Below are 11,856 nucleotides of genomic sequence, written 5' to 3'. Positions count from 1 at the left end.
TTCACCTTGATTTTTGTTTATGGAGGTCAGAAAGACTATTCCAGGACTGTGGAATTTCAGGCCACATCTGCTTCGCATTAATGTGGAGATAAATCATCCATCAGGATTTTCCACTTTGCTTGAACTCAGGTGATCTGGCAGTGTGATAAACACCTTGCTTTTTTCCTTTTTGTGGTGCTCAGGATTGACCCTCGGTTCTTGTGCATGCTAAGCAAGGTGTCTACCACCAAGCTACGACCTCGTGCTGGTATTTGATGTTTTTCATCTTTTTAACCCTTGCAAGAACTTCATGTGGCAGACACAAGACTGCCCCCTTTTCACAGATGGACCTGGAAATTAAATAATTTCCCTAAACTCACGTCCTTGGAAGTTGTCAGAACTGGCGATTAAACCACAGCATAAGCACCTGCCTGGCAAGCACGAGATCATGGGTTTGATCCCCAGTTCCACCAAAAAAAGAAAAACTCTAAGATAATCATTCTACCACACTTAAATTTTCAGGGACATATTCATGCAGCAAGGTAAAGACATTGCTCTGCTTGTTGTCATATACCAGTTATTGCAGGTACACACAAGAAATGTAAATGCAGTCTCTGCTCCCCAAGACCTTAACAGCTGGGTGGAAACTGTTTTACAAGATACACGAAGCCGGGCGTGGTGGTGCACGCCTGTCATCCCAGCACTCAGGAGGCTGAAGCAGGAGGATCGCCATGAGTCCAAGGCCAGCCTGGCTACACAGTGAGTTCAAGTCCAGCCTGAGATACATAACCCCATCTTTAAAAAACAAAAAAACTGAAAGCTGAGACACTTTTCACACTATTACATGATTTTTAGCACTGTTTTTCATGATTTAGTGCACATGGCTTGTGGGCAGATTGCGTAAGAGGCAGTCCCACAGGCACCACACATGGTCCTGTGGAGCCCACGTGAATCACACACTATGTGTGCTTGTGGGACTTGGGCAGCAGGTACCAGGACTCATGTGTCAACCCCACACCCGCTTGCGTGCCTGTGCAGACCCGCTTGCGTGCCTTGCAGTTACCAAGCATCATGTGAGTCTTCTGATTTGATTATTAAAACTGGGCCTGTGGTATTCGGTAAAACGATTTAATAAGTTAAATTATTTTTTTTGTTTTTGTTTTTGTTTTTTTAACCAGGCATGCCTATAATCCCAGCCTGGGCAGTTTATTGATTTAGGAAGACTTTCTCCCAGATAAATAATTTGAAAAGGCTGGGGGTGTAGCTAAGGGGGGAAGGCCCTGGGTTCAAGTCACAAATAAAATAAGATAAAATAGCATACTCAGTAGGGCTGGAGTGGACCTCAGTGGTAGAGCGCTCGCTAGTAAGCCCCACGCCCTGGGTTCAATCCTCAGTACTGCCGGAAAAAAACCCCAAAATTTAGTAGTTTTGCACATGTTACACTATTAAATTTTATGTACATGACATAAAATGTGTCATTTTAAGTACAATCCAGTGACATTGGTTTCATTCCTAGTGTTGCACAACCATCACCCCTATTTTCAAAATTTATCATCACCTCAGAAAGAAACTGTACTCATGAAACAACAGCTTTCTGTTTCCTCTCCATACAGTCCCGGTAAACTTTCCAATGTTTTGTTTTGGTTTTTGAGCCAGGGTCTGGCTATGTAGTTCAGGTTGGCCTTCAGCTCACTATGAAGCCCAGGCTGGCCCGAACTCCTGGCCACCCTCCTGCCTCAGCCTGCAAGCACTATGTTACAGGCATATGCCACCACACCTGGCCAGAGCCTGTATATTTTAATCTTCTGTCTCCATGGATTTGCTTATTCTGGATATTTCATAAAAGTGAAATTACACAGTGTTTATCCTCTCGTGTCTGGCTTCTTTCACTAATGTTTCTGGAGTTCACTGGTGTGGGGACATGAAGGAGACGCCATCTGTTGGTCCTGCGGAAGACCATTCGGTGGTGCGGCTAGAGTGCGTCCTGTTTATCCATGCTTCTGCAGATGGATGCGTGGGTCCTGGCCACCTCTGGACTATTGTGAACTGTGCTGCAGAGAACGGAGTTGCGCAACTATTTTGTCTGGTTCCTGCTTTCACTGAGCTTTTTAAAAGTCACCTACCAAGTGCGTGGTCGTGAGTTCCATCCCTGATACCGGTTTAAAAAAAAAAAAAAAAACTTCAAAAATCACCTAGCAGGCTGGGCATGGTGGCGCGCACCTGTTATCCCAGCATTCAGGAGGCTGAGGCAGGAGTTTGAGACCAGCCTGGGCTACAAAGTGAGCTCAAGGCCAGCCCGAACTGCATAGTGAGACCCTGTCTCAAAAAGATAAAAAATAGGGCTGGGGATTTAGCTCAGTGGCATAAGTGCCTGCCTGGCAAGCACGAGGTCATGAGTTTGATTCCCAGTACCGCAAAAAAAAAAAAAAAAAAAAAAAAAAAAAGACAATAAATAAATATAAAAATAAAAATCACCTACTGCCATTACATCAGAACTCCCCCTGAGACTTTTCCCTGACCCATTAGCTGGCTGTTCTATATTACTGTTTAAATGATTTGGCTGAGTGTGGTGGTGCACACCTATAATCCCAGCACTCCAGAGGCTGAGGCAGGAAGATCACTACCAGGCCTGCCTAGGCTACAAAGTGAGTTCAAAGCCAGCCTGAACTGGAGAGTGAAAGCCTGTCTGAAAAAGACCAAATAAATAAATAAATAAATAAAATTATATTTTGAGATAAGAGTTGGCTAAATTGCCAATATTGGCCTTGAATTTACAATCCCCAACCTCTTGAGTTACTGGAATTATAGGTGGATACCACTTTGCCCACCCCACTCAAACCCTTGAGCATCAAAGTGTGCGGAGAGGCTCGCCGTCCTAGTAAGTGGCTGCAGTGTGGCAGACTGCAGCCCTTCCAGGGCGAGAGCCACCAGTGTCTTCTGAGATCCACGCCATGTTGGAACTTAGGACACTGGGAAACCAAGCAATCAGCCTGCCTCCCTGCTAAGCAGTAGTGAACCTACTGGTGCACGGCCTAGAGTCAAATATCCCACTTCCCCTACTCTCCTTCCCCTGTTCCCGTTAGCAAATGGGAACCAGAAATCTGAGCATCTCCTGGGAGGTTGACCATAGCAAACAAGGGGGATTTCCTTCTACCATCTCTTTGAAGACAAAAATTTTTATTACTGTTTTGCTCTATTCTGATTAATGATACTGCTCTATTCAATATTCTGTTTTGATAGGTTCTATAATGTTCTGCATTTCATTTTATTTTGATATACGTGATTGAAAGAACTATTGTAAAGATACCTATTACTTTTGATACCTATTACTCTGATACCTATTACTTTTATCCCAGTAACCTGCTGTGAAGTTCTGTAGCAGTTTCACTACACGGTCTCAGTTGGCTTTATTCTGTCTTGTTCTGTTGTATTTTATTACTTTCAAAATAAAATTTTTTTAAAAAGTGTGCTGCAGTTAATTCTGCAGGGAGAGAAGGCCTAAACTGGGATTGTCCTAGAGAAACTTCTAGAAGTAATTGGGTGTGGTATCCCAGGGAGGGAGAGGAGGCCAGGTTTTCTCTTTGCGTGTGTGTTTGTGTCCGAGGCTGCCTCGTGTCCACCTCACACACAGGAGGCCAGTCTGGACGTCACGGAGCCCCAGGATATGTAATCCTGCCACCCCTTTCCTGAGACAGGGCAAGTGAGGTTGGACTTTACTCCAGTTGGGGCGGATTCTTTGTCTTGAGATTGCTTTTCTGCTGAAATGAAGCCAGGAGACACTTAGGGATGGGAAGCAATGTTTTCTTTAGAGCGATTCATAAGCATTGTGGTTTTTTTTCCTCCTTGTACAAAAGACAGATCTAAGAAAAATATGTAATGCATCTGGGAAAGATTTTCATTCTTAGGAGGCTGCTGGGCACTCAGAGGTGAGCTGCACCGGAAGGGAACACTGAGGTCTATAAGTCACCCACTCCTCTGTCCAGTGCCACCCCTCAGGGCCTGGGCGCTGTGTTCTGTGACTCAGTTTCCCTGAAAGTGCCTGGCTAAGTATACTCTGGGCCTCAGCGCCTTCACATAAAAAGACAGATGAAAACGAAACGGTCTCTAGAGTCTCCTCCAGCTCCAAAATTATCGTTTTAGCAGATGGTTCCACAGGGAAGAGGTGACCTTTGTCCCCTCCTCAGATATTTCACTGTGTGTCTGAGTTAGGTTTTTGTTTTTCTCCCATTACTAGAGTTTGAACCAAGTGCCTTTGCACTGAGCAATATCCCTAGCGCTCTTTTATTTTTATGTATTTATTTATTGTCTTTTTGAGACAGTTTCTCTTTATCCAGTTCAGGCTGGCCTTGAGCTCACTTTGTAGCCCAGGCTGGTCTTGAACTTGCAACAATCCTCCTGCCTCAGCCTCCCAAGTGCTAGGATTACAGGCATGCACCACCATACCTGGCAAGATAATTTTATTTTTAGAATATTATTTTTGAGATTTTTCTGGTTTTGTGAGTAATTCTTTCTTTTAGCTAAATGGTATTAAATTGTACAAATATAACCACATTTTATCTTCTCAGTTGATGAACCTTTTTTTGTACCAGGAATCGAATTCAGAACCTCATGCTTGCCAGGCAGACACCGTGCCACTGAGCTATATCCCCAGCCCGATGAACATTTTAATTGTTTTCATTATTTGGCTAGCATTAAATGTGTTCTCCTGGCAGGTTGTTTTATTCTGTTTTGTTTTGTTTGAGAGTCTCACTGAGTAGTTCAGGTTGACCTGGAACTCACTATGTAGCCTAGGCTGAACTTGAACTCAAAGTGATCCTCCTGCCTCAGCCTCCCAAGTGCTGGGATTACACGTATGCACCACCACATCCAATTCTAGATGTGTTTCTAATTATGAATTATGAATTTCAAGTATATAAAAAGTATAGGGGCTGAGGATTTAGCTCAGTGGCGTAAGTGCCTGCCTTGCAAGCAGGCAGTCATGAGTTCGATCCCTAGTACCAATAAAAATGAAAAAGACCAAAAAAAAAGTATAATCACAGCCATTCACGTAGTATTTACCATGTGCCAGGCATCATTCTAGGTGTGGTAGATACAATGGTATGTGTGGCAAATTTGGTACTCAGAGCTGTTAATTTTTATGTCCCCTCTCTCCTACAAAGTTAGTTCCAGAAATAATCCCAAAGTTTGGGAGCACATATACTAAACATCAAAATGATGCAGAGGAGATGCCCATGGCCCCTTTGCGAGGAGGATGCAAAATATTGCAAAGCATTCCATATTTTAAAAGGCAAGTAATAATCACAGCCAAAAACAAACAGTGATCTGGGTGGAATGCTGAATGCTTGTAATCCCAGTACTTGGAAGGCTGAAGCAGGAGGATTGCCACAAATTCAAGGCCAGTCATGGCTACATAATGAGTTCAAAGTCAGGCTGGACTACATAGCAAGACCCTGACTCCAAAAAACCAAAAATAAAAACACTAACAGCGAAGAAGAAGAAGGAGGAGGAAGAGGAGGAAGAAGAGGAAGAAGAGGAGGAGGAGGAGGAATAAAATTTTAAATTTCATGTACATTAATCATGCTAGTTTTATGGGTCTTTCCTTTTGTGTTTTTTGAGACAGGGTCTCACTATGCATTTCAGACTATCTTGAACTTACAATGTAGGCCAACCTGGCCTTGAATTTACAGTGATCCTCTGCCTCACCCTCCCAGGTACTGGGATTACAGGCATGTGCCACCTTGCCCAGCCAATTTTATTTTTTTGTGTATTTGGTCCCTGGAATCAAACTCAGGCCCTTGCACTTGCCAGGCAGGCACTGTGGCCCTGAGCCACATCCCCTGCCCCTCAGTTTTAATTTTGAAACAACAGATAGTTATAAAAGGTCTTACACACAAAGCATAAATTTGGCAGACATTTATAAATTTCCCATGTCACAATAAACCCCAGACATTTTAAACACAAAGATTCTAACTGACACACAAAATGACAGAATTGAAATGGCTCGGGCTCTGGTTATTTAACATAGGCTATTTAAAAGCAAAAGTATGCAATACCACAGGGCCAGAGACAGAAACTCTCTTGAGCAGCACCCTCATCTGAACTGATTGAAAAATGCATAGTTGGGCTGGGCGGGATGGCAGGGTGCTAAAGTCACAGCTACTTAAGAGACTGAGGCAGGAGGACTGCAAGGTTGAGGCCAGCCTGTTAATTTAGAGAAGATCCTGTCTTGAATAAAAAACACAACACACAAACAAACTGGGGATACAACTCAGTGGCAGAACACCTTGGGTTCGAAAAATTGTATCTGAGTGTGTGTGTGTGCACACGTGCGTGTGCGCGTGATGGAAGATACTGTGTCACTGCATACTCCACTAACTGCATTGTGTAAAAGATGTTATAACACTCTGCCAATCTGAAGTTTAAATATATATTCTTAGAACTTTATAGTGACAGCTAGGCACAATGGCACATACCTGTAATCCCAGAATGCGGGAAGCCAAGATTATAACCTCAGGAGGCTGAGGCAGGAGGATCACCAAGAGTTCAAGACCGGCCTGGACTACCCAGTGAGTTCAAGTTCAGCCTGCACTACATAATGAGACCTTGGCTCAAACACACACAAAAAAAGAAAGTAAAAAAAAAAAAAAATTAAAAAGTACGATATTTTAAAAATTGAAATCTCAAAAATTTAATATCCATGAATACAGGGCCCTTCCCATTCCTCATCACGGTCTGGGAAGTTTATATTTGTAATCCCATGGAGAAGTTACTGGAAAAATGACTTAAAAATAAAGTTATTGGAATTAGAGTGAATTAATAAGGCACCAAGGCATATTTGTAGTTGTAGCTGTGGGGAGCCAAGCGGGTTCTAAGTCCTAGAGCTAGGTGGTGGCTGCCCAGAACAAAGGCCTCCACCCAGGGCGGAACCCCGATTTTATCATTCGCAAACAAGGAAGTGGCTGGGGACGACAGTGTGAGAATGGCAGGAAGGACATGGTGTGGTGAGCTGGGCTGGGGCAGAGGCCTGAACTCACTTCTACGCACGCGGAGAAGGCTGTGCAGGCGCAGTAATCCGCGTAAACCAGTGCGAGGTGGTACCCAGTGTTCTGGGGTCAGCACTCAGCTCTGATGTGTAATCTTTTAGGCCCTGGAGACTCAGAGCCTTTTTTTTTTTTTTTTTTGGTTGCAGGAATCAAACTCATGACCTCACTCTTGCAAGGCAGGCGCTGTACCACTGAGCTGTTGCCCTGGCCCAGTCATAGCCTCTTTTACTTGCCTATTTCAGTCATAGCCTCTTACCTTGAGGCCCAGCCCTGCCATCAGCGTGAGTTGGGAGCCACAGGGCGGGGCAACACTGAGCTGTCACCTCGGAAGGCTACCACCAGCCCTATAGGCTCATTGCATTGCTTAAACCAATTGAGGGAGTAAGAGAAAGTCCCAGCCAGCTCCTTACATGTCAGGACAAGGAGACAGGGCCAGGGTTAGCCGAGATGGAGACAACTGCCCTCCTTTCCAGGAGCATCGTCCAGCTGGTCCTGTACCCATGAGTGGAGGCTGGGGGTAAAGCTCTATCGTAGAGTCATCACCCAACATTCACCCGTTTGATTCCTAGTATGACCTACAAAAAATTCACCGTGTGTAGTAGCACATGCCCATAATCTCAGAACTCTGAGAGGCTGAGGTGGGAGGATCACAAGTTTAAAACCCAGGCTGGGCAATTTAGTAAGTCTATGATCCAAAATGTAAAAAAAAGAAAAGTGGGCTGGGGATGCCGCTCAGTGAGAAGGCCCTGAGTTCTGCTGGGCATAGTGGTATACATTTGTTATCCCATCACTGGGAGGCTGAGGCAGGAGGATGGCTGTGAGTTCAAAGCCAGCTTGGACTACGTAGTGAAACCCTGTCTCAAAAAATAAAAAAACCAACAAAAGAGTTCTATCATGGGACCACCAGACTGAGTTGCAGCATCCTGGTTAGAAAGGCCCCTGTCCTGCTTCCCTTTGGTCCTAATGTGCCAAGTACCAGTACTGTATCAGTCGCCATTCATTAGGATGCTCAGGGCATGAGTTTTTCAGAGTAGGTATGTATGTATCTTTGCAAATGTTTCTTTAAAATTCAGTGGAACAAAATATAAATCAAGATGCAATGATTTAAGAAAAGACTGACAGGCCATAGGGGAGGGCAGTGACAATAAAAAACTTTATCTAATTGAAACCCCAGAGAAGCCTCCATCAGTTACCTACCTAGCCTCATATGAATTTCAGTTTTCTTTTCTTTTTTTAACTGTGGTTAATTTTATTTGAGTTCTCATTTGTTTTGTTTGTTTGTTTGGTACCAGGGGCAGGCGCTTATGCCGCTGAGCTAAATCCCCAGCCCTTGAGTTCTCATTTCATAGCAGGCATGTCCCTAAGCAGGTGAACTGCCAGTCTGTCTTGAGTCTGGCTTGTTGAGACACTTGGTCACGCAGGCCTGCTTGATAGTTCGTTCCAGAATGCCTTGAGATTTTCTCCATGGACTTAAACCCAGGGACTTCCGTACCTGTTCCTAGAGTGTCTCAGCAATCTGATCAACGCTGTTTTAATTTCTCTGAACCCCTCAGCATATTTAAGCTATGCCCAAGGACAAAGGAAATCAGGACTACCCCTGTGACAAGGTTACACTGGGTGGAAGTCAGTCCTGAGATTCCACATGCTGCAAACATCAGTGCCGCCTGCGTAACAGGGTGGTGAGCAGCATAGGAGGTATTTTTTGCCGTCATTGTGGGGCTGTATAACATTTGCATGGGTTTCTTCCATTTCAGCTTCAGGGTGGTCCTGATAACAATGGCAAATCATCTCCGCCCTTTTTTTTTTTTTTTTCCCCCACAAACTGAAACTGTCCAATTGCCACTTCCCTGAGCTGCAGGTCTGAAGGGGCAATTTAAGGCTCCTCCCATCCCACTTTCATACTTCTGCTGTAGACATCTCCTGCTCCTACCACTGCGGCAGGATTGCTAGCTTCAGCTTAAGCATGGACTGAAGACCTGAAGTTCCCCTCTTTGATAAAATATTCTACAAGTGACTTTACACCCACTTACCATTTTTTCTACTAACTTTGCAGGGCCAAGCAGCAACAGAACTAGATTTTGAAGCTCTCATTTAAATTCTTTTATTTTTTTGTACCAGGGATCGATCTATGGCCATGCGTTTGCAAGGCTGCTGAACTAAATCCCCGGCCTCATTTAAAGTCTTTAGCAATATATTCTGTAGCTCTTCATATTGATTTTGTGTTACCTGCAATCTCAAGAAATTGTTTTTTTAAAAATATTGTTTTCCACCTTCCAAACCACGTGAATGTTCATAAGGATAATTCCAGCCTCTAATCCAAAACATTAATTTCTGAAATGGTTTCTGATAGATTTCTTCTTCCATGGCAAACAATTTTTTTCCCCCCTTTGGTCTTTTTGAGACCTGGTCTCACTATGCAGTTCAGCCAGGCCTTGAGCTCACTTTGTAGCCCAGGCCGGCGTCAAACTCACAACAGTCTTCCTGCCTCAGCCTCCCGAGTGCTGAGATTACAGGCCTGTGCCACTGCACCTGGCTTAATAATTGCAAATGTTGGGGCTGGGGATTTAGCTCAGCGGCATAAGCGCCTGCCTTGCAAGCAGGCAGTCGTGAGTTCAATCCCCGGTACCGATAAAAATGAAAAAGACAAAAAAAAAAAAAAAAAAAAAAAAAAATTGCAAATGTTGAAGATCATCTTTTTGAATATTCTGAGACATATTATACACCTTGTTATATATGTATCTAAGCATGAAGCCCAGTAGAAATGATTTCCCTTTACGAAAACATCCTGCCATAGGACACAAACACGGTAAGGTCTCATATGTGCTCTTGTGGCAAAATCTGCTCTAAAACATCTTCATCAAGACTACCTCATTCCTGCATTTCAGTTTTCTATCCCACTGTTTTTTGTTTGGTTGGTTGGCTGGCTGGTTGGTTTTGAGACAGGGTCTCGCTATGTTGTTCTGGCTGATCTTTTGTTTATTTGTTTGTTTTTTGTCTTTTTCCTTTTTATCGGTACCGGGGATTGAACTCCTGACTGCCTGCTTGCAGGGCAGACACTTAGGCCACTGAGCTAAATCTCCAGCCCCAGTTCTGGCTGATCTTGAATTCACTGCATAGCCAATTCAAGAAGCTCCTCTGGCCTCAGTCTCCTGAGTGCTGACTAGGGTTACGGACATGTCCCCCAAGGAATCTGAAGTTAGAACATCTCGTTCCAAGTCGAGTATTTACAACCTGAACCCCAAATGTACGCAAATGGCTTCAGTTTTTTCATGTGATGAGACAATGACAATTCCAATTTTATAGGTTGGTTTGTGAGCACCTAATGTAATAATTCACGTTAACTGTTGAAAAATACTATGTGAAACAAATGCTGGATCATACAGGCAGCACCTCATTTTAAAATTTATCCTTTCCTCACATTGACTTAAGAGAATCATCCCACAAGGTAAAAAATAGGAATCTATTCAAGATGAGATGCCTGAAGTTGACAGGAACACAAAATACCCAAGGGAACGTGGTGCCTTCAGCCTAGTACGTCTACAATTCCTATATTTTTATTTATTATGAGCGCCCGCACATTATCATTAATTTCCGAGATCAACTAGCGCACGTAATCCTACTGAGGTGCCTTTGTCCCATTATAAATCCTAAATGAAGTTTGTGTTAGGTTTTTTGGCGCAGCTGGGAGACGCAGACAGAGGTAAGAAAAAGCCTTTGTTGCTGTGGGGTACGTGTTATAGATTTTGAGGAACTTCAAAAAAAGCGGAAGCTGACAGGAGGCTTTTACAAAGCTACGCTGGGGGCGGAGACTATGTGGGTGGGCGTGGCCTCGTGGCGGGAGAGGATTGGAGGACCTTTGGCGCATGCGCAAAACAAAGTGGGCGTGGAAGAACAGGGAAGTCAGTATGGGAGAGACATGCTGTCATTTTACAGCCTGGCACCTTGTTAGGTAGATGCCATGCTAAGCCTGGCAGAGTCCCATATGAGCGGAACCCATCATTCCCATCTGCTTGTTAGGGGTGACAGCTCTCTCAACTGCTTCCTACTGACAAGGGCGTTGTGGTGGGGGCTGTTGTAGTCATGGACATGACTAGTTGGGCCCATGTGAAAGCTGGTGCCAGGGGTCTCAGCCAGGACAAGGGGTTCTCTGGTAGAGAAGGCCCACAACCTGGATAGAAGAAATCTTGAAAAAAAAAAAAAAAAAACTTAAAAAGGCAGGGTGCTAGGAGCAGAAGGATAACGAACATTGTTAATGATCCCAATAGAGGGAAGATGAGAGGAGTCCAGGATCCCCATGGTAGCCAGTGAAGAAATTAGGAGTCCTGTTCTTGTCATTTTCTTTCTATGTACTCTCTGATACATTTTACCTTGTCCATAGCCATTCTTGACTGATTGAAAAAAAAACAACAAAAAAAAACAGCATTCTTCTAGCATGACACAGCTCCCCCTTTTTCCTGCTATGAGGATGGCTGGGGTTTGATAGTTTTGGAGGGTTACTGCTGCTAAGCTATTGATCTGATTTTGGAGTGTTCATATTGAGGCTGCCACCTCACTGAGCTGTTGGTTAAGCTCGGTTGAGAGTCGTATACAGAAACTGTAAAGCCCCCCACCCCAAGTCCCAATCCTGTAACAGAGAAGACCTCCCACTCCAAGGAGTAGCAGAATATGAGCTGTCTGCAGTTTTTTCTAATTTTAAAGGGATAAAATAGAATAAAACCCATCAAAACAGACCAGTATAAGAGATACAGGACTTCAAAACATTATGAAATCAACAATAGTTACCATAATGCCTCTTGATGTCTTCAAAATAGCTGAAGATAACTTTGGACACAGT

The 11,856-nt window shown here is 43.9% G+C and overlaps 1 pseudogene; it reads right to left on the bottom strand.

Moving 5' to 3' along the window:
- LOC134470616 (atlastin-2-like) overlaps positions 1-11,856 on the bottom strand; it is a 20,714-nt pseudogene extending 8,858 nt beyond the window's left edge.

This window comes from Cavia porcellus, unplaced genomic scaffold, assembly GCF_034190915.1.
Source record: "Cavia porcellus strain 051 isolate PalLab524CR breed Dunkin Hartley unplaced genomic scaffold, mCavPor4.1 scaffold_16, whole genome shotgun sequence".
NCBI lineage: Eukaryota > Metazoa > Chordata > Mammalia > Rodentia > Caviidae > Cavia > Cavia porcellus.
This window is presented reverse-complemented; position numbering and strand designations above follow the sequence as displayed.